This window comes from Simochromis diagramma, unplaced genomic scaffold, assembly GCF_900408965.1.
Source record: "Simochromis diagramma unplaced genomic scaffold, fSimDia1.1 OVJJ01000334.1, whole genome shotgun sequence".
Lineage (NCBI taxonomy): Eukaryota > Metazoa > Chordata > Actinopteri > Cichliformes > Cichlidae > Simochromis > Simochromis diagramma.
Window position 1 is genome coordinate 2,775,579 of NW_024386764.1, and position 22,094 is coordinate 2,797,672.

Consider the following 22,094-nt stretch of genomic DNA (forward strand, 5'->3'; position numbering starts at 1 on the left):
GTAAAAATAACCCAAAGGCCAAGTTGTCAAGAGGTGCACAGAAAAAGAGCCTGGAGTTTCTGTTCGATATGCCTGCCATAAATATAAGCTACGAGACCTTTTCATCACCTCACATTGACATTAGTAGCGTCTGGGACTATTTTAGAGGTTGAAATTCAATCAGTCATGAATTATGTAAATCAATCTGATATGCATGGTGTATACTTCTTTTATTGCTGAGTAAGAAGACTTACTGCATTTAATAAATTCTTGTGGTCTTAGCCGCCCATTATTCATCTCTGTTAAGCTCAATACAGAGAGTATAATAGGATTTTTATGAGGGAGACACATAAAAGATAACACTAGTGCCACACTGGTGTGTGATATGAATTTTATACACACACTGCTCAAAAAACCCAAAGGAAAACATTTTAGTCAGAGTATAGCATGAAGTCAGTCAGACTTGTGGAATATTGATCTGCTCGGTTAAGTATTAGAGGAGAGTTGTTAATCAGTGTTTTGGTGTTAAAATAACAGGTGTACTAGAGAGGGCAACAATGAGACAACCACCGAAACAGGAATGGTGTTACTGGTGGACTTTTTTTCCCACCTCATCTTTTCTGACGATTTTTTCACCAGTTTTGAACTGGTCAGTGTCATTACTGGTAGCAACTCCTCTAGGATGGCGCATCAATATGTGACATTGTCAGACGGTTTGCAGTGTCTCCCACACAGTCTCAAGATCGTGAAGGAGATTCCAGGAGTCAGGCAGATATTACAGCAGAGCTCGACAGGCCCTCAGAAGGTCCTTAAGGTGTGAAACAGCTGTGTACTGCCTTTTGTTCCTGGAGAAGGTATTTAACTGAGAGCCATGCTGGGCTCAGGGAGACTCTGCTGACCGTCTGTCCCGCGGTCATGCAGGGACTTCATCAAGCTTGGTTGTCTGTTCTTTGTGTGTTTGATTAAAGAATGTTAGCTACCGCTCACCGCTCGTCTGCAGGCTTTATTTAAATGGAAAACTTCCACAACAGGCAAAAAAAAAAAGCTTTTTGCTAAAAAAAAGATTTAGAGCAGAAGTTTTTGGCACTGCATTTTAAAATGAAAACATATTGCATTTATTTACAATTAAAGACACAGAGCAGAAAGTGTGTTACTGTTTTACATCCACAGACACACAAGAAAAGAAGCAGGCAACATGAGGTCAAGTTATGGCAATTTTATTTGTGCATTTCAGTTTTTAAAAAACAAGCAAACGTCCCAAGAAGAAGGATGGGGTGAAAGAAAGGTGGAGAGAGGGGGAAGGAGGAAGAAACTATTGATGCTGCTGGGTCAGTTCTTTCTCAGCAGTCTGCTCCAGAATCCCCTCCTGTCCTCGGCTTTCTTTTCTTTTTCTTTTGCCTTCAGTTCATTTAAGGTTTTGTTGAGCTGCTCCTCGGCATCTTTAAATTTTTCTTTCAGCTGCTGTTTGGCCAGTTTCCCTTTGTGTTTCAGGAGCTCTTTAGCTTCCTTTTTGTGCTTTCGCATTTCTTTCAGTGCGTCTTTGCAGTCTTTCTTGGTCACCATCATTTCTTTCTTGAATACCTTCACCTCAATTTTCTGTTCTGCAAGTTCTTCTTGCACTTTCATCAGTTCCTTCTTCATGTTTTCAGTGTGACTCTTTGTATCTTCCATTTCTTTCTTTGCTTCCTGTATTTTCATTTTCTCTTCCTCCAACACTTTTCGAGCTTCCAACAATTCTTTCTTCAAATTTTCAATCTCATTTTCTGCCTCATGTTTATGTCTTTTCTCCTCTTCAAGTTGTTGCTTTACATACAGTAATTCCTTTCTTAGTGTTTCAGCTTCAGCCGTTACATTTGCAGCTTCTTGAGTTGCCAACTGCATTTTCCTTTTTCCCTCTTCAAAAGCTTCCTGCACCTCCTGTAATTCCTGCATCACATTTCCTGCCTCCTTCTTTGCAGTTTGATATTTATTGTTGGCTTCTTGTGCTGTGCTTTTCTCTTCCTCCAATGCTTTTTGAGCTTCCAACAGTTCTTTCTTCATCTTTTCATTCTCCTTTTCTGCCTGTTGTTTTCCCATTTTCTCTCCTTTAAGTTTGAGACCCACATGCAGTAATTCCTGCAATACTACATCGGTTTCAAACTTTGAATCTTTAGCTTCTCCTCTTGATTTTTCTGCCTCTTCTTTTAATTTGATATTTTCAGCCTGTATCATTTGAAGTTCTTCTTGCAGGTTGATCAGCTGTACTGAATTGTGAGGTGAAGCACTTGCCGATCCTGTTCTCATTCTCCCTCGATTCATTTTGGCCTTTTAAACAAAGGAGCCAACGTTTTGTAGAGGAGTGAAGGGAAGTTTTCGATGTTTTCTTCGTCAACTGTCGTTTGTCCTGCACAGAGATGCTGCTGTAGATGTGTCTCTAGCTGTGTCTGGATACAATGAAACATGCTGGAACTAAGTGCTTGTGTTGCACAGTTCTACTGAACATTCCATTTCATGCATGCTCCGCCCACATGGTCAGGAATGTCAGGTGCTGCATCGCCAAATGCTGCTCCCGTTGCCTAGCAATAACAGCTGTTTACTTTTTGGGGTCTGGTTCATTATTTAATAAAGAAAACATGTCCAAGTACTGGGTGCTGAGGCTCAGCGCATATTCTAGCCTGCTGTGTGGGTGGGCAGCTAGAAATCACTGGTGGGCAACATGAGTGAGGAGAAAACTGGAGCAGCCAAGCAGGGAGCTGCAGGTTGCTGGTTTGAGTCTCTGTTCAGATGCTGGTGTCTCCTCTCTCTGAGATGTCTGCAAACAGTCCCAGATAAAACAATAAGGATAATAAACAAACACGTGACTAAAATAACAATTATGACTCTGATGTGTTTCATGTGTAGCAGGATGGCCTCTATACAGCAGTCGCTGCAAGCATCCACATCGCCACACTCACTTTTCTTTAAGCAGGCGTGCTGGGCTCCTCCTAAGGAAAGTTTGAAACTTCATTTCCTTCATGCGGGTGAACTTTTTACCAAATATTTTCATCAAAGCTTCTCCATCACTGACAGGGATTGTTTGGATCTTCACACTCATCTCCACCAACCCTAAAAAATGAGTCTCACTTTGCTCATATAATGCCAGGAGTGTCTCCATATTCCACAAAAGTCTGTGCAAACATGTAACAGTATCCCATATTCATATAAATATTATTGATATTATAACAAAAGCTGTCACCAACACAATTGTCACAAGTGCTTTTTTTATTAGTTATTGCAAATGCTTGATTGCAGTTCTTGCTAGATGACAAAACCACTTATTAGGTTTAGAAGGAAATGACTTTTTCTACATGAGGTAAAGTTGGAGAGCTGTTTCCCCAAACTAAATGAAACCATCATTTAAAAAACTACAATCTGTATTTACTCTGAACATCTGTGAGAGAGTGGACAGCTTCAAATACCTCGGAGTTCACATCACGCAGGACCTGTCATGGTCCTGTCACATCAACACCGTGGTGAAAAAGGCCCGTCAGCGTCTCTACCACCTCAGACGCTTGAGAGACTTCCAACTGCCCTCCAAGGTGCTCAGGAACTTTTACTCGTGCACCATAGAGAGCATCCTGACGGGAAACATCTTAACCTGGTTCGGGAACAGCACCATGCAGGACAGACGAGCTCTACAGAGGGTTGTGCGGTCAGCTGAGCGCACCATCCGCTCCGAGCTCCCTGACCTGCACTCAATCTACAGCAGGCGGTGCTGGACCAAGGCCAGGAAGATCGTGAAGGACCTCAGCGATCCCAACAACAGACTGTTCTCTCTGTTGAGGTCAGGAAAGCGATTCCGCTCCCTGAAGACCAACACAGAGAGACTGAGGAGGAGCTTCTTCCCGCAGGCGATACGGTCTCTCAATCACACCACCACACAGTACTGACCCACACATATGGTTCTTACACACACACTGGACTTTCTGGACATTGTTTTCACTTCATCACTTAAATCACGCTGCTGTTATTGTGTATATGCTGCTGTTATTGTGTATATATTTATTTATATTTCTTCATACATTCTTATATAGTTCTATATTGTGTATTTTGTTGTACAGTTATTTTATTTTCAACTTTAATTTATATATTTTATCTTATTCTCCCAGTTAAATTTACCCTTCATTCTAATTTGTGTTGTACAGTTATTTCATTTTTAACCTTAATTTATATTTTATTCCTTCCTAGTTAAATTTACCCTTTTTAATTTTTCATATTTATTTCCTATCTTATTCATAGCCTTTTCCTTTTTTGTTTTCTTTAGGTCACGAGCAGTTGTCCAAGCATTTCACTACATATCGTACTGTGTATGACTGTGTACGTGACAAATAAAATTTGAATTTGAATTTGAATTTTGTTAACATTTGAAATTGGAAACATGTAAGTGTAACAAACACGTTAAAACATAAGAAATCAGGAAGGGGCATGTATAGGAATTTCTTTTACTTATGTATTAATCACATCATTTTATTGTATGATACCTTGGTGCCACTGGATTTTAACATGTCTCACACTCATACAGTAAGACAAATGGTGGGGGTCTAGTAAGGAAGTTGGGGGAAGCAGACAACTCCACAGGAAGAGTCTTTTGTCTCTTTGAGGACTCTGGGAGGTAGCAAGGGAGTGTGAACCTTAATCCATCAGCAGGACTGCAGGATCTGCTCTTTTATGCAAGAAGGAACATGATGAGCACTGCCAGAGATATAAAATGATCTCCAGCAGGCCACTGGTGTAAATGTTTCTGACCAAACAATCAGAAACAGAGTTCATGAAGGTGGCCTGAGGCCCTGACGTTCTGTAGTGGGCCCTGTCCAGCAGTATGGAGCTCGATCGACATTTGCTGTAGAATACCAAACCTGGCAGGTCAACCACTGCCATGATTACACCCTGCCTGATGCGGTGTGAGTATGCAGGCAGTTACTGGAGGATGAAGGAATTGATACCATTGACTGGTGCCCACGCTCACCTGATACTAATAGAGGAGCTCTGTGATGTTATGTTTTGGTCCCTCAAATACCACCAGGTTGCACTTCAGACTGTCCAGGAGCTCACTGAGCCGTCTTCAGGATACTATCCATTGTCTCATTAGAAATACATCCTGAATTTGTCAGTACACAAACACAGATTTCAGCCTTTTATATGTTAATAATTCAAATTTCCATCAAACAATGCGGCATCCTTTGGATCCTGACAGATTATAGAGTCTGAACAAGAACAGAAATCCAGCCTGATTTTCTCCCCACTGAGAGCTGATGTGTTTTTAAAGTTTTCATTTAATTTGTTTTTTAGCACTTTATATAAAACTCACTAAAAAGTGGTGAAAACAAGAACAAAAACTCATCTTAACACAGAAAATCACAAATCTTGTTAGCAAATGAAAGGCAATTTTATATTCGTTTGCCTTTTTAAATTACGGCCTTTCTTTATTGTGCTTAAGCGTAAGTGTCTCTTTACGACAAACAAGTAATGTTCAAAGCCTGGATACAACAAAATGATTCACCCATTACCAGCAAGTGTTTTAAAAAGGAACTGGAAACGGTAAATCATAGAGGTTATTTCTATAAATACAGGACCAGAACATAATGACGGTGAGGCGGTGTTGATTTGATTGTTGTTTGAAGTTCCATATTTCCTGTTTCAGGTGAGCTCAAGAGGCCGGCAGCAGCGCAGCGTTGTCAGAATCACGTCAGTATTGTTAATTTTGTCCTCTCCAAAAGTAGCTTGATGGAAATATATTGCAAAAGCTGAGACACATTTTTCACTTCCCGCTGGTTTGTGTGTGCACATACTGGATGTACACCACTGCTGCTACTGTTGGACAGTGCTCTACTTCCAAAAGACCATTATGCTGAGACAGATAAATGTGCGTTTGCTCTAAATGACATAATTGTTCCTCCTGGGCCTCTCAAGGAGCAGAGCCACAACTTTAATTTAATTAATTAGGGGTTGATAGAGGCCTCTACTTTACCTAGCTTATGCTTTTACTGTATATTTTAAATATTGAGGGATTAAGGATTTGTTAGCAGACTGTGTGATCAGTGAATCAGACATAACAATGCATCTGTGATTAGTGTGAGGAAAAAGTATGGTCGCATAAACAACCTCGGAGTAGTCAAAAGGTCACCTGCTGAGTGCATGGAAGATCTAACAGCATCCGTGCACCTGAACAAAATTATCTTTATTACTGTTTCCTCAGGCAATGGATCACTGTGACCTAAAACATAGCAGCTGGTGTAAAATCTCCGTGCTTGTGTGGAGATCTGTCACTAAAATAGAATAGAATAGAATAGAATAGAATGCCTTTATTGTCACTATACAGTTGTACAATGAGATACAGAGCATCTCCTACTCAGTGTAAACATGCTGGGGGGGGGGGTACAGTTCTGCAGCGCTTTGTACATATGGACAGTATTAACAAAGGGAAAAACATATATATATATATAATGTACAATATACAAGACGTAAGTAATATATAATAAATAGTATTATGTATATACAGTTGAGTTATTGCACATAGAATTGGTATTGCACAGTGGTGGTCCATAGAGGAAGTGGGAAGTGGGGGGCTGTGTTATCTGTGCATGTGTGAGTTCAGGGTGGTTATCGCTTTGGGGAAGAAGCTGTTTTTGAGTCTGTGGGTTTTTGTGTTGATGCACGTGTAGCGCTTCCCTGAGGGAAGCAGGCTGAACATGTTGAAGCCAGGGTGGGAGCTGTCCTTGATAATGTTTGCTGCTCTGGTGAGGCAGCGGGAGGAATAAATGTCCATCAGGGAGGGGAGAGGGCAGCCGATGATCTTCTGTGCTGTCTTGACCACACTCTGAAGCCTCACTCTATCTGCTTCGGTGCAGCTGCCGTACCATACCGTGATGCAGTAGGTTAGCAGGCTCTCAATGGACGAGCGGTAGAAGGTCAACAGCAGGTTGGAGTTCAGCTTGTACTTCCTGAGGACTCTCAGGAAGTGCAGCCGCTGTTGGGCCTTCTTGATGACCGCTGAGATGTTTCCTGTCCAGGAGATGTCAGCAGAGATGAGGACACCAAGGAACCGGAAAGTGTGGACCCTCTCCACACACTCCCCGTTGATGTAGAGGGGGGCCAAGTCGGTGCTGTGTCTCCTGAAGTCAACAATGAGCTCTTTGGTTTTCTTAGTGTTCAGTGCCAGGTTGTTTTCTGAACACCATGCTGCCAGCTTCAGGACTTCCTCTCTGTACTCTGCCTCGTCTCCCTTCGAGATGAGTCCGACTACCGTGGTGTCATCAGCAAACTTGATGATGAGAGTGTTGTTGTGGGTCGAACTGCAGTCGTGGGTGTAGAGAGAATACAAGAGGGGGCTCAGCACACAGCCCTGTGGGGAGCCGGTGCTCAGTGTGCGAGTGGAGGAGAGATGAGGGCCGAGTCTTAAAGTCTGGGGCCGGTTTGTGAGGAAATCCTTTATCCAGGCACATGTGAGAGGAGGGAGGCCAAGAGTGACCAGTTTGGTGATGAGGATGTCCGGGATGATTAAAGGCTGAGCTGTAGTCCACAAAGAGCATTCGGACGTAGCTTTGCCGCTGCTCTAGGTGACTCAGCACAGCGTGGAGAGCTGTGGCGATGGCGTCTACAATACAATAAAGTTGAAAGACAAAAATATGAGAACTTTGTTTACTCAGCCTAAGCAAATGGACCAAACACAGATGTCAAATTTAACACACAACACTAATTTCACTCTATTTTTGTCATTGGTATTCTCTTTTTTCTTTTGCCACATCCATAGAACTTTGTATCATGTCTTTATCCTGCCTCTGCTAGTCTGTGTTATTGTGAATTTTCAGTGAGAATCATTTATACCGCAATTCTTTTTTTCTAACCTAAACAACAAGCAAAGGAGGACTTGGAAAACCGAAGAATTGAATATTCAATAATTCAGCTGACGTTTAGGGGCTGTGATTACAACATTTTACTGCTTATCCACTGCACGGCAACTATTTTAGTACCAGATCTAATTGATAAAATGAATAAAGCTGTGTGCAAACATTCCCTCCCACCAAACATATGTAACTCTGACTCTCATACTACTTTCAAATTCTGTCTCTTTGAAAAGACATGTTCACTTTGTCTTCCAGCTGTCATATGAATTCTCTGCTCTTATTATTATTATTATTATTATTATTATTATTATTATTATCTAGCCATCTATTGTCTTCCGAGGGTACACCCTGCACAGAGCACCAGTTTAACACTGCAAAAACTAAATTTTATATTTTTAAATGTGTGGACTGTTTGTTCTACATTGCAATAATATGAGAAAGTCAATCTACGATAATGACAATATTATAGGACACGATGTAGCAAAATCTGAAGCGGATCCCTAAGAGTGGTACATGAGAGAAAGGGCAACAATAGCCTCATATTTTCTGGGGATCATGTGAAACAGCTCACAGTGTGATATGTTCTGAGTGCAAGTCGGAAGGTGGGAAGAACAAAAATTTGTTGCAATCAGTGTAAAAAGAGTCACAGAGAATTGGAACTATATTAAAAAAACTGTGACAGATGTTTTACTGCTTACCGCAACACGAAATATTCACCAAAGAGGCTGCTATGAGTCAGTGTAGTCAGTAGTGTAACGGGAAACTGACCGTGACAAGTAGCAAAACCCAATGTGACCCGACAGCTGAAATACTGAACCTAGAAATGTTGTCACACAAAATATAATCCTTGAATCTGAGCTCGGGATGGATGAAAAAGGGCGACCCCAGTGCCTGACTCAAAAAATCAAATGAGATTTTACTGATCTTAAGGCGTTGTTTTTGTTTTTGTTAGCATGTTTCAGCTTTTGCCAGAGAAGCTACAGCCTATGTCTTTCACTGCAAAATAGCAGAGAGCTTCAGATGCCTAATGACAGAATATGAGGGCGCTGGTACTAATTTGTCTGCTATAATGCGATGGACAGCATATCTGCAGTGGGGAGAGGTCTGTGGAGGCGCAGGCCATTATTGCCCAAATTAATCCCTGTAACACAGCTTCAAACATTATGCTGGCTGACACAAAGCTTTTATCTGAGATTGTTCATTACCTTTACTACACCTTGTGAGAACTGTTGAGCTTAATGAAGCACTTCAGGACAAAAAAAGATAGGAATTCCTTTTGTGTCTGTTGACAAAGATGGCTCACAGAAAGACATTTCCTGATTGGGCAGATACAGAAGTATTCCTACAAACACAGCTACAACATAACAAATGTACCAAGAATCACCTTTTTTCTGCACAGAGTTCTAGGTTTTAAACTTACAAACCCAATTCTGAAAAAAAAAAAAGTCGGAATGCTATGTCAAATGTAAATAAAAAAATGTTAAAAGAATAATCTAAAAATCTCATAATCCATATTACTGACAATAGAACACAATCAAATCAAATTGAGAAAATGTACCATTTCAAGAAATCAACAAAGTCATTTTCTAAGAAATTTGGGACGGAGGTATGTTTGTCCCACTCTTGGCTTTCTGTTTTACGACCCAACAAATATTTTCAAGTAGTAAAAAATCTGGACTGCAGGCGGATCAGTTCAGCATGTTTGCGGTTTTTTCACGTTTGTCATGAAACAGCAAAATGTCTCAATTCAAACATCTATGTTCTACTTTTCCTTTCAGGGAGCTGTTACAAGGAGGTTTTGGGGGGGGGTTTGTTTGTTTTTTGTTAACAGAGGTTGTGTTTATGGGCTCATACACACAGAGACACACACATGCTATGGATTTATTAGATTTTTTATTATGTCAAGTCTCGAGACACCACTCACAAGATGAAGACCAGAGTTGTAGAGTTTTTAGCCACTGGAAGTGCAAATAGACACGGCTGGCTTCAGGCAAAAGTGAAATTCTAGTGGAAAGTGCAATGGTACTGTGTTGGTGTCAGTTTGCATGTTTGACTATGCAGAAAGAAAAATTTGGAATATGCAACATATGCAACAACTCAGACGTGATTGTGCGTAATCCTCCAGAAAAGTGATGCAGCGTAGCCTGATGACTGTGCAAATGCAGAATGCCAATGGGAAAGTAGCTTAAGCAGTTAAGGGACATTAAATATTAACGAGAAAAAAGAAGCATGCAAAGCACAGAAAATGGCTGCAGTGGTTACTTTCTGTTGTTTTTAACACTTAGTTTCACTTCAGTGCAAAAAGAACCTCTTGGTGTATTATAACTCTGGTCTTCTCGATGGACCAGTTGCAGGAACCAAAACATGCTAGGTAAGTGTGTTTTAATCTCATGATTCATGTAATACTGATGACGGATTTTTAGGCTAATAGTTAGGCTAACACACTTACTTCTCATCTTTTCTTTTCTCACAAAACCAATAGATCCTCCACTTCTTTTAAGTGTCTCCCAGCGCAATTCTTAGCATATTTTGGTTTCTGTAACTGGTCCGTCGGGTTATTGTCTCCACAGAAACACTTCCCTTGTGCTTTTGGAAATCTGTTTTTTCCTATTTCCGTTGTGTTTTGTGTGCTTTTCCAGCGTTTTTCTTATTGCTGGTGTTTTCTTAAGTTGCAGTCCGTTTGGCCTCTCAGGGCCACCGTACCTTTCCCACATTAATGGGCAACAATTGCTTGTCTGAGCTTATTGCTGATGTTCTCCTGAAACAGCTTCCGTTTCACATACCCATCCTGGTGTATGAAATGTGCATAAAATATCCGAAACCATAATCATTATGGTGTGTGCTACCTGTGTTGTCATGACAACATACTGTATACTTAAGGAGAGGTGACATTAATTCCTATGGTAGCGGAATAATGATGTGAGCCAGTGTAACCCTGTGCCATTCCAAAGCTTGGATAAATGGGAAGAGATGTGTCATGAATCAGAGATAATGATAAATAACTCTGAGTCTCTCCCTATGTGAAGTGCTTTAAGGAGACTGTTGTTGTAATATGTATCTGTGTAAATAGAACTGAACTGAATGTGAGCACTATTTAAACACGAGCATGGCCCACTGCTTTCTGGCTGACTACACACCTACCGTATATTAATGAGATCAAGTCATCAATAATCAGTGACCTCGTCTTGATTGATTTAAGGACTCGACTCTGCTTGTGGTCAATAAGCCACACTGAACTTAATTTGCATTTTCGTGATGGCGCAGTTCCTGGATGCATGCAAATACAATGCAAAAACGTTGAAGGATGTAGCAGCTGTGACTGCTGTTTACACGTGGCAGAGACCTTATTTGTATTTGGTAATAAAAAATAGTAGATCTTGGTAACACTATGGCAATAGTTCCCTGTTGACTATTATACACAACCGCAGTAAAATAAAGACTCAACATAACACAGTAATCATGGCTAAATTTTACTGCTGCCATATTGTTCAGGGGAAGAATGCAATAAAGGCAGTAATACAAGTGCAAGACAAATATCACTATTTTTCTCACTTAGGGAATGAGGGTTGAAGGTAGCTTGTTTTGCCATATTGGCACATCCAGTTCTGCTACTAGTGAAAATATGCCCCCTTTTTAATCTGCTTAAACTGGCTGCCCTGAAGTCATAGCAATGAGGCATTTGGCTGAGTGCCTTGAGAATGTCTGTAGAGAACATACTGTTTAATACTGTTTTACCCCCTCAGCAGATGTCTGTCCATGTATGTGAGGGAGATTAACCGTGGTCCCGTGCTCACCTGCTCGTATACTCTACATTACTTTGTTTTTTTCCTGGTACACTGTGTGTGTCACTCTCACAGTAAGAGAGTATTAAGAACTGCGTCTATGAATATTCGCTTCATAAAACACAGTATGCATTATAGCACTGCTTCATTAACACTCCCAGCCTTGAACTAATGTGCCACACCTGTTCTCAACAACTTTTATTGTTTTATTGTCTTTGTAGGTGTTTTGTTACTGTCATAAAATTAAAATGATAAGTGATTTTATACATTGTTATAATGGTATAAATGTTAAAAATGGGTCATCAGCCACTGAGTAGGTGGTTTCTATGTAACGTGGCAACATTTTAGGATGTGATACAGATAAGAGCCTCCAGGAGCCTAAGATGTACTTGTGTGCTAAATTTGATTGTTAAACTCCTAATGGTCCAGGAGAGGTTTGTGCATTATATTAAGGTACGCTGATGGATTTGAATGTGATTTTCAGGTATACCACACCTTGTTTAAACAGTACAAATCAGTTCAAATTTTGGCTTATGAGATTTTACTCTCAAAACAGAGTGACAGACCCAATGACAAGGTGAACGACACAAATCCATATGTTATCGACTTGTGGCTCATTCTCTTTATATTGAGGCCTGCAGACCAAGAAACTCATGAATTTCACTTTGTTCATTTTAAAAAGGTTTTTCCTTTGACCTCAATAACTGACTTCTCTTCAAGAAGTGATGGGTTTCCCAATATCACAGTCTTACCAGAAGAAAAAAAACTGCCCAAGCAGCAACAGCAGCACTGGTTTTTCCCCATGGGAGTTTGGGAGTTAATGAGTTTTAGTAGTAAATTACATTGTCTCTGCACCAAATGCATTTCTGGTCTTCCTATAAACGTCTGAAGTAAGATAATATTAGTTTCCTTGTTCTTACTAAAGCCAAACAAACATTTGTCACAAAGACAAAGGCATCCTCAGAACACTGTGGCAATGTTTCAGTAAATCCAATGAAGTGCAAAGTGCAAGGACAAACCGGAGAACAATCATGGTTTAATCAGGGTTACGGAGAAACTAGAACTTTCTCATGACCCTGTTTTTTTACCTCTTTATTTGAAGCAGGGTTGAAGATTTCACACTGACCAGTTATTATTATCATCATCGGGCTGCTGATGTAAAATAAGTTGCTTGCTGTAAGAGCAGTGGCTGTAGTGTGAAGATGCGACCAGACCACTCACTTCAAGCTTCAAAACCTCATAAAATCTACTTCTAAAGCAAGTCTGGGGGCGCCGAAATATAAAGTCTCGCAGATCGAGCCTTTACTCAGTTAGCTTCTCTGAAAAAATACCAAAGCAATGCTAGGAGCACCATTTAATAAAGGCATTGTTGGTTACTGGTTTTTATCCACAAAACTGTGTGTGCACATCTGAGCAGTTATATGCCTGTTAAGCTCCAAGTGCACAGAAAAAAACAGAATTTATCTTTGGCACAAGCTTTTTCCTCTAAACCAATCAGAAGAAACACAGCTGAAACTGAATTTCAAGGTGATCTGATCCACAAGGTCCCACTGATGAGATTGAGGAAGGTGACACTAAGTGTGCAGTTAAAAATGGCTGCTCCGCTTATTTCACATAAAAGACACAAATGAAGACACATGCCAGGTGGGGAAGGCAAACAAAAGAAAACTTTAGTGAGACTTTAATAAGATGCAAGTAGGAAAGGAAATTATGGACAAACAATAACATTGAAAAGAAAAGAAAAAAAATAAGAAAACAGAAGTGTGTGTGGGTAGATGCCACTCAACACAAAGGAATAAATGAAACAAGAAGCAACATCTTACAGAAGTGTAGGAGCAATGCTCGACTGTTCCAATTAATTAAAATAAATCAATCCCAGGCCCAATGAATCTGACATTATTAGCCGGGCTCTGCTTTGTGCAGGAGCCCAGGGCTCTGGTCCTGTCAGAGCTGGCAGCAGGAGGAGGACACAAGAGGAGGAGACATTTGAGGAAAGCAAATGTCTATATTATGAAGCAGGATTTGAGCTTATCCAAGTAACTTCAGGGTTAGTCTTTGGTTTTACTTATTACCAGTTTGTTTGTAACTGGGGTATATCCCCACGGCAGCTTTTACTCAAGATTAGACATCAATAGGAATCAAATTGCAACTACTGATCAATCAATTCTCTGGAAAATAGGACCATCATTCCCAGAAGATCTCTTGGATCTCGGTGCACAGACAGTACGAGGGTCTAAAAAGGTTTTTAATGGAATCTGGAGTCTTTGTTTTACCCTGATGAGATACAGCTTTTCTCCAATGTTTTCCTGCTGGCTGCAAATCATTTTACAATAATTTATATTTAAATTTGCAGACAAGGCCTATATTGGAATTCTGTTGTAATATTTATTTTTTGCCTGCTCTCAGTGTGGCTCCATACTGTAGAGGTTTTCATGTTTGCTTGGCAAGAGAAAGCTCGCTTGTTGAGTGCCCTTTGTGACACACCTCTATGAGGGATTTGTGTCACGAAGGGCATCTGGTGTAAAAACTCTGCCAAATCAAACATGTGGAGCTAATTGTTGTGCTAACACCTTTTTCTTGCTTTCAGATTAAACACTGCTGACGCCAAGGCTGAAAGAATAAAAACTGTCTAAACATTAAGTTAATAATCCATGACATTGTCCTATGTCTTAATAGTAGAGTTGTAATACTGGTAAGTGGTTTTACTTACCCAGTCGCATCATTTTATACTGCAAATCTTTTTGGCCAAAGTGCACACCAGTGTTGGGGAGGTTACTTTTAAAATGTTTTCCACTACAGATTACAGATTACATGCCCCAAAATGTATTTTGTAACGTATTCCGTTACGTTACTCAATGAGTGTAACATACTCTGAATACTTCGGATTACTTAATATATTATAATGCTTTTTACAACTACATGAATGTACTAGTTTTGTTTATTACTATTACTGAAGGCTACTCGCCAAACCAATACCAACTAGATTTTTAAATCTTAATATAAAATGAGCAACAGTAGGTTGACATTAGGTAAGGCTGCACTTTTTATAGCGACCTCGTAAAGAAAACGATATAATAAAACTATATAAAACAGGTCCGTGGTTCCGAACCGTAAAGGCGTAAAACCGTAAAGGGACCTCTGGCTAATACGTCGGGTTCGTGTCGGGCTCATAGCTGAAAACTAGCTTTACTTTGTTGTCTGGGTCAGCTTTGCTAGCGAGAGACAGAGAGAGGCATTGAAAGGCTGCTCCAACAGAACTTACTGTTTCAGAGGAAAACACAAACACGGTGTACAGTCGAGTCTTAACAGTTTACTTACAACTGGGCTCGTCAGGCACTCTTTTTGGCTGCAGTGGTTATTATTATATTTACATGCTTCCATCTTCCGTTTCTGCTCGGTGACAACTCGTACTTTTCCACTCTCCTTTTTCTCCCTCCTCGCTCACAGACACATAATGAGTATAGCAGTCAATTCTCCCTGCAGCACGGACTACACCGCCCATGAGGCTACATTCTTTAGGGCTATGCCTGTAACACTCTGCCTGTTGCCTTCATATTAAATCATTTTTGTGAATTTTTTTAAAATATTTCTTCGCACCATTTTGCGGCCGCAAATAGAGGTGACATGGGCCGCGATTGAGATCCAGGCCTTAGAGCCTCTTAATGCGTGTTTTGTTGGGGTTTCCACAAGGGATGGACCAATCCGATATTACGTATACATATTATGTATTTTCTGTGCATTTTTTTTAAATTGATTACGTCAATTAAGCATCACGAGGTGGGGGGTGGTTCCCTTTTTTTTTGCTGGGAGTTTGCAACCCTATTAGTTAGGTTGCTTAATATTTCTGCTAAGTACTCTTTAAAATACCAGAATAGGAAGGATGGAGCAGGTTTAAGTTTATTAGATTTATCAGTATTGCTGAACTATGAAATATTTTGGGTGCAGTGTATTTTTTGCATACAGGTATAACAGAATAGCTTTAGTGTTTGGTTTTTTAAAACTTGAGTATGACCTTATACAAAATGCAGTAAGATATTGAAAAACTGTTTTATTGATTTAAAAAAGACTATATCGGATTCATATCGGCATCGGCACATATCCAAATTTATGATATTGGTATCAGAGATTTTAAAAAAAGTGGTATCGTGCCATCTCTAGTTTCCACCACCGCGGAATTACCAAAAATAGAGAGGGCATAGCGTAATATATGAAACAGGAAAGTACCGCCGTGTAATCCATTTATTTCAACAAAGTAACTGTATTCTGAATACCACCCTTTTAAACGGTAACTGTAATGGAATACAGTTACTCATATTCTGTATTTTAAATACGTAACGGCGGTACATGTATTCCGTTACTCCCCAACACTGGTGCACACACAGTTCAAACAGAGCGTTACACCCTTACTGTCATCATAAATTATGTTTAACCGCTTAATATTTTTATAATAATATAGTTTCACCTATCTATAAAATCACACACTCTGCTGCAATCAAATGTGTCTCATTGGTCGGATGCAGGCAGTGCCACCCCTTATCAAGTTGATAATCCTTCTTCATGTGACTGCTACATCTTCACTTATCTGTTAGCCAGATAGATGTAAGTATCCTGGTTATGGTGATTTTCCTTGATAGCACAGATCCCAGTACAAAGACCAAGCACTGATCAGATTCAGGGACCTGCACACACTTATCAGCCTTCAGAATATTTAGGTTACGCATGGGGGAAGGAGTGACCCAGAGCACTAGGGGTTGGCCTGCATATTCAAAGGAAAGTATCCATTCATACATCCATCTTCTTCTGCTTATTTCACTAGCTGGCACCACATCCTCGGTAACGATGAGGGATGAGGAAGTATGAACTGGTGCTGCGTTTGGGGAAGGCCTCAAAGAGGACTGGCGACGGCTCCCGGGGCGGGCTGATCCCCATGTACTAACGAGAATTGAATGAAGGAAAAGGAAGAGAGGAGAAGAGGAGAACAATGGGAAAATGGGGGGAAGGGTGGGGCATGAAAATGAGAACAGTGGGTGTTGGTGAAGGGGGCATTTATACCGTGAGGCCGGAGGGGGCGTGAAGGAAATTGATATCTGCTTTCTGCAGGAGCCCAGGTCTCCACCTTGACCACGGTTGTGGGGTCAAAGGCACTTATCAGGGGAAAAAAGCAAGAGAATCTAATTGGGGTGTGTCAGACAACCACAAAGAAAACAGAAGGCAGTTGGGGAGGTTTTTTAGAGCTAAATGCAGAGAAACACTAAGAAAGGAGGAGGTCACTGAAAGATTGTAACTAAAACCATGACTACAGTCTATTTAGTTGCAAGCAACAAAAATATGTTTTTTGTCACTTTGGAAGAGTAAAATACATTGCAAGAAGATGATGCTGAAATAAGTATATGATAAAAATAGAATTAATTAAAATCAGTGGTCAAAGGAAACTAGTTAGAATGCAATGTCTATGGAGCAACTTCATTACTATGGACACATTTATGAGCTTCTGGTAAATGAATGCCAAGTGTTTGTCATCTTATGGATCCATTTCAGGTCTCTGTGGAGTGATATGTCTGTCTCTGTTGCTCCAATGTGTTCACTAAACATCCTTAACTGCTTCTGCCTGCTGTTCAGTGCAGAGCAAGTAGCACACAGTAGGTTTTTAGATATTCTTCTCTGTCGACAGTGCTGCGAAACAAGTATCAACCTCCGAACCGGCATCAAAGTTTAAAGCTGAGCTACAAGAAACCTCACTAAATGACTGCATCAGTAAATTGATTTCATCAACTAATTATCGGTTCATGACCCAAGTGAAAGCTGTGGTGACAGTAAAATACGCTGTAGCTGTCTAACTAAAGGACGCTTCTTTTTCTGCAGGTGCATGAATCAGAGCGACACCTCATTCGCTTTTCCTCCTGTTTCATTAACCTGGGAGCTTAACAACACAGACTCATTTAGCCTGTAATTTCTCAAACAAATTCACTTCTAACTGAGAGGTATTGTCCTAATGAGACCTGGAAATGTGTGGCTTTAAACAAGAAATTAAGAGCTTGTAGCTTAAGTGTGCAGGAATAAAAGTGAATTGTCTGTACGGGCATTAAATCAGACGGACAACAAGGGCGATTTCACGTGAAGAGTCATTTTTATTATTGTATATTTCTAACCTAAGGTGTGTTTATACCACTCAACTTTAAACTTTCTGTGTCAGTAAACACAACACAGGCCACTGAGGACTGAAAATGAAACAGCAGCTATAAGTTACACATCTGATGCTAATGCAATTATGAGAGTGCATCGTAAGATGAGCCCTCTTGCAGCAATATGCAAGAGGGCTCATCTTGTGTTGTGAAGCTAAATATAATGGCAGAGCCTTTAATTTAACTCTGATTGTTTGTGCATTCTGGGTTAATGTGTCTTGTCTCATATTTTAGTCACAGTAGCACAGTGTTATTCTGCCAAGCAATAAAATCACATCCTTGGGCAAAGGTTGGCTGAATAGCAAAAAATCATGTTGTTTTCCAAAAGCTTCGTGGCACAGATCATTATTACAAATGGTTTTCTATCTGTGCCTATACAGCAATAACAATCTTCTTTTTCAGATATCCGGCTACTTTTGTCTATTACTCTCTTTTTTTTAACGTACAATGCTTAATCAGTCAGTGGTGAAAACAGTCAATTATTAATTATCTGTTGCAGCCTTGGGCAGAGAGTAAGTCTGTTTTTTGTACTTGTCAGCCAGTAAGGTAACATCAGACACTCATAGCAGCTTATCTAATTCCTGGGGAGGCTGGGACCCATCGCAGCTGTCATGAGAGTTAGGTTAGGATATATCCTAATATCTATCCAGTCTATCGCTAACAAAGACTCGCTTACAATTAGATTTACACCAGTTAACCAAACAACATGTGTTTTTGACTGTGGGAGGAAGCCAGAGTACCTAGAAAGCAGCCACAGCCCGTGGGTTCGAACCCAGGACCTTCTTTCTGTGGGGTGACACGCCTAACCACAGCACCATTGTGCTTGCCCAGTGAAGCATATATCACAGTTGACTTTGATACCACAGGGATTTTAATAAGCCCAGTACTGAAATGTAAATTTTTAAACCAGCTTTATGATTTTAAAAAAATTGATTGTAAGTTCTGAAAAATGATCCCAAAGCAAGGTGCACTGTGTCTTTTTCAAAACTAGGACTTCATGCTAATGCTCAATATCCTTTCATGTGCACAGAGATAGTCATTTCAAAGGCTGTATTGCCTTCTTGCCACCAGCCATTAATAAACCTTCCAAATGTTAACGATCCCGTGGTAGGAGTCAGGATGTAAATCGGTTAATGACTGCTTTCACTTTTTGGCTTTAGCCTTTACAGTGGTCAGAGACGTCAGCGTCAGAAGTGTCAAGACCAGTGTCAGCCTATGGTGATACTATTTTGGCTAACTGACAATTACAAACCTGAAGATATTGTGTTTACTGTCACAAAAGACTAATAACATCCTACCATTTGTATTTTTTGGGTTTACCTGCTTGAAAGCTCTTTTTTCCTTTGTCAGGTGACTCATCAGGGAAAGTAAATTAGTGAATCCTTCAGCTGTGGCCATGTCACAATCTCACAGCCTGCAAGCAGAAGGAAGTGAAATACAAAGTGTCCAAATTTGTCTAACCCCCTGAGGAGTTTGGGGAAGGTGAAGTGAAAACAGAAAAATTGTCTGCTTGGCAAGCTGCTCTGCCTGGAAGCAACATCAGCCCCACACTTTGAAAATGAGCAAATAGAGGAGAAAGTGAGTGGGAGGAGCTAAATGAGGCAGACTAAAAGGTGGCAGAAATTCACCCTGAGATATAAGTAGCCAAACACAACCCATCGCCCCAGTGAGTGTGAACAAATTTACACCCACTCACCGACACACACAGGTTGAGGACACACCATCTCGTTCTTTGTAAAACAATTTGTTTTTGTCTCTTTTTTCTTCGTAAGGAAAAAACGAATATGGCTTTTATTGTCTTTAGAGGACCTTTTACTCCATTTCGTATTTAGTTCCACAGGCAGAAATCATTTGGGATTCAGTCTCATTATTCCACAACAGTCGAGCCTTATTTGTTTTTCAGCTACAGTTCTTCTTATTATTCATTTCTCATCTGCCCTGCAGTGAATGTGATGTGAGGTCTGATGCTTAATTTCTCCCCATTGTGACAAAGAGAACAGGTTGTGCAAGCTTTGTTCTGATAGAATAATTGAATCAATATCAAACGTGGCATCATTATCAATTTGAGAGTACTTGCAGAATTTGCAATATGGAGTTTTTAGTTTTTTCTTCTTTTTTTTAAAGCTTGAAGGAAGTGTATTTTAGCAACATTCATGTATCACAGAAAAAACAGTCCAAACAAAATCCAAACCATAGAAGCAGCTATGAATTTTTATTTATTTATTATATTACTCTTAATAAAAATCTATTTTTGTGAATATCTATTTAAAAACTGAGATTTAAGACAAGAGTTGGAGTTGAACAAAATGTCAAGACAAGTGTCTTAATCTTCTTGGTGTTCATGTCTGTAATGCCACAGAGTGCAACATGCTAAGCTACCAAGATCGGTGGTTTAAGTAGATGTGTAGGTTGATCCACGCGCTACATAACAAAGTTTTACTGTCTTACTGTAAATACTTACCCGTCCAGATGACTTTGATATATAAGCCCTCTGTTATTCATGAAAATGGACACGTGAAGAAAATGTTAGCAGCAAAGGGACAGCAGCTGCTCAATAAGGAATTCATTAGCATTGGTGCTTAATGAATGTGGGTATTTAATCGACCAGGTAATGGATCTAAGCAGAAAGTAAATGAGCTCACTGTTAAGCTACACTGAATGTAAATCAGAATATTCCTGAAAAAAGGAAAATAATGAATGCAAATAAAATGAACTCTAATGGAGGTTATAGAATAATATCCTCAGTCCAGTGTTTTTGTGTGTGTGTGTGACTCTAAAAGATGCCTGTGCATGGACAGGATGCTTTTAAAGGGAAGGTCAAGGGTGTATAAAGACTACAGTTTAGCCTCATATGCATTTTAACTCTGATGTAGCCCTCAACGTTTGTGAGTGTTCAGCATGCTGCCAGTTTGTGCCAGACTACAAGGTCACTTATTGAGTTTCTATCAGATTCCCGTCTTGCTCTAATCGGGCTACAACTGCCTTTGTGGTTTAATTGCAACTGAAAGGATCGAGGCTGTAATATTTTTGACCAAATGGAAAACTGCTTCAGTTTCTGGTCACAGTGGAAAAACATCAGAAAAGTGACATTTAGATCTGATTAATTTTGGTTAAACACTAATATCCAGTGTAAAGAAGAGTCTAAATTTCCAGACTTATACAGACACTGACAAATCTCTCTGTTCTTCCAAATGCACCTGCAGGTTAGTTGTCTGGTCAGTTTGACTGTGGACCACCTTCCACACAAATCCCGCTGGAACAATGAAGCGCAGTAGGATTCTGCTTCTTGTTACCCGTCACCATGTCAGGTTAGTTGGTAGGCAGCTGTTTGTCTGTCTGGGACATGAAATCTGACAAGATCTTAGCTGTTTCTTCTCAACTTCTCCTCTCTATATGTGTCACAAGTGCTTCTATTCACTGTCCCAGGCAGTTTAACACTGTACACCATCCCAGCTTGCAACTTACATCCTGCTGCTCTGCACTGGACTACATCAGGAGCACCTCTGCACATCCTGCCACTTAGTCCTGTCAGCTGTGCCTCGATGGACCTGGTGCCTATAGCTCTTGTCAGCTCATGTGCTGCCATGATCAGAGCCTCTGTGCTCTCCTGTTGGACAGACTTTTCAATCCATTGGTAGAATTTCTTGATTTCAGCCACTTCTTCTATCCCTTATGGATGAGTATGCTCTTCACAATATTTCCTACTTCCCTTACTCATCACATTTTGTCAGCTGCCTGAGGCAGTGCTGTAACAGGGATGATCTGATATCGTCGTGTTGGTGTTGTTCCTGGAACAACATTGCAAGTGACCAATCACATTGTTCTGACATTATTCTTTGGCGCACCAAGCCATTCGTGCATTTATGAAATTCCAATGTTGCAAGGACAATATCAATTCTGCTCAGCGTTTATTAAAGGGTCAGGGTCATGGTACGTTGATCGGCGGACAGAGGCGGTTTCTCGCAGCTTAAGTACAGTTTTTTGTTTTACGGCGGTTTTTCCCGAAGTCGCAAAAGTATGACGTCACAACATTCTGATTGGTCACTTGCAATGTTGATCCTGGAACAACATTTACTATGTTGATCTGGGAACAACACCAACACGACGATATCAGATCGTGCGCTGTAACAGATCCCGTGGAAGCATCTTTCCCATGTATTTGTGGAAGTGCCTTGTTTCATCCTGGATTGTGACTGTAACACTCTCTAATCCTTACTCTCTCTCTTCCCATTGCTCGCAGAGCCTCAGCACTGAACTTTTGAACCCTCCATTCATTGTGCATTTATTTA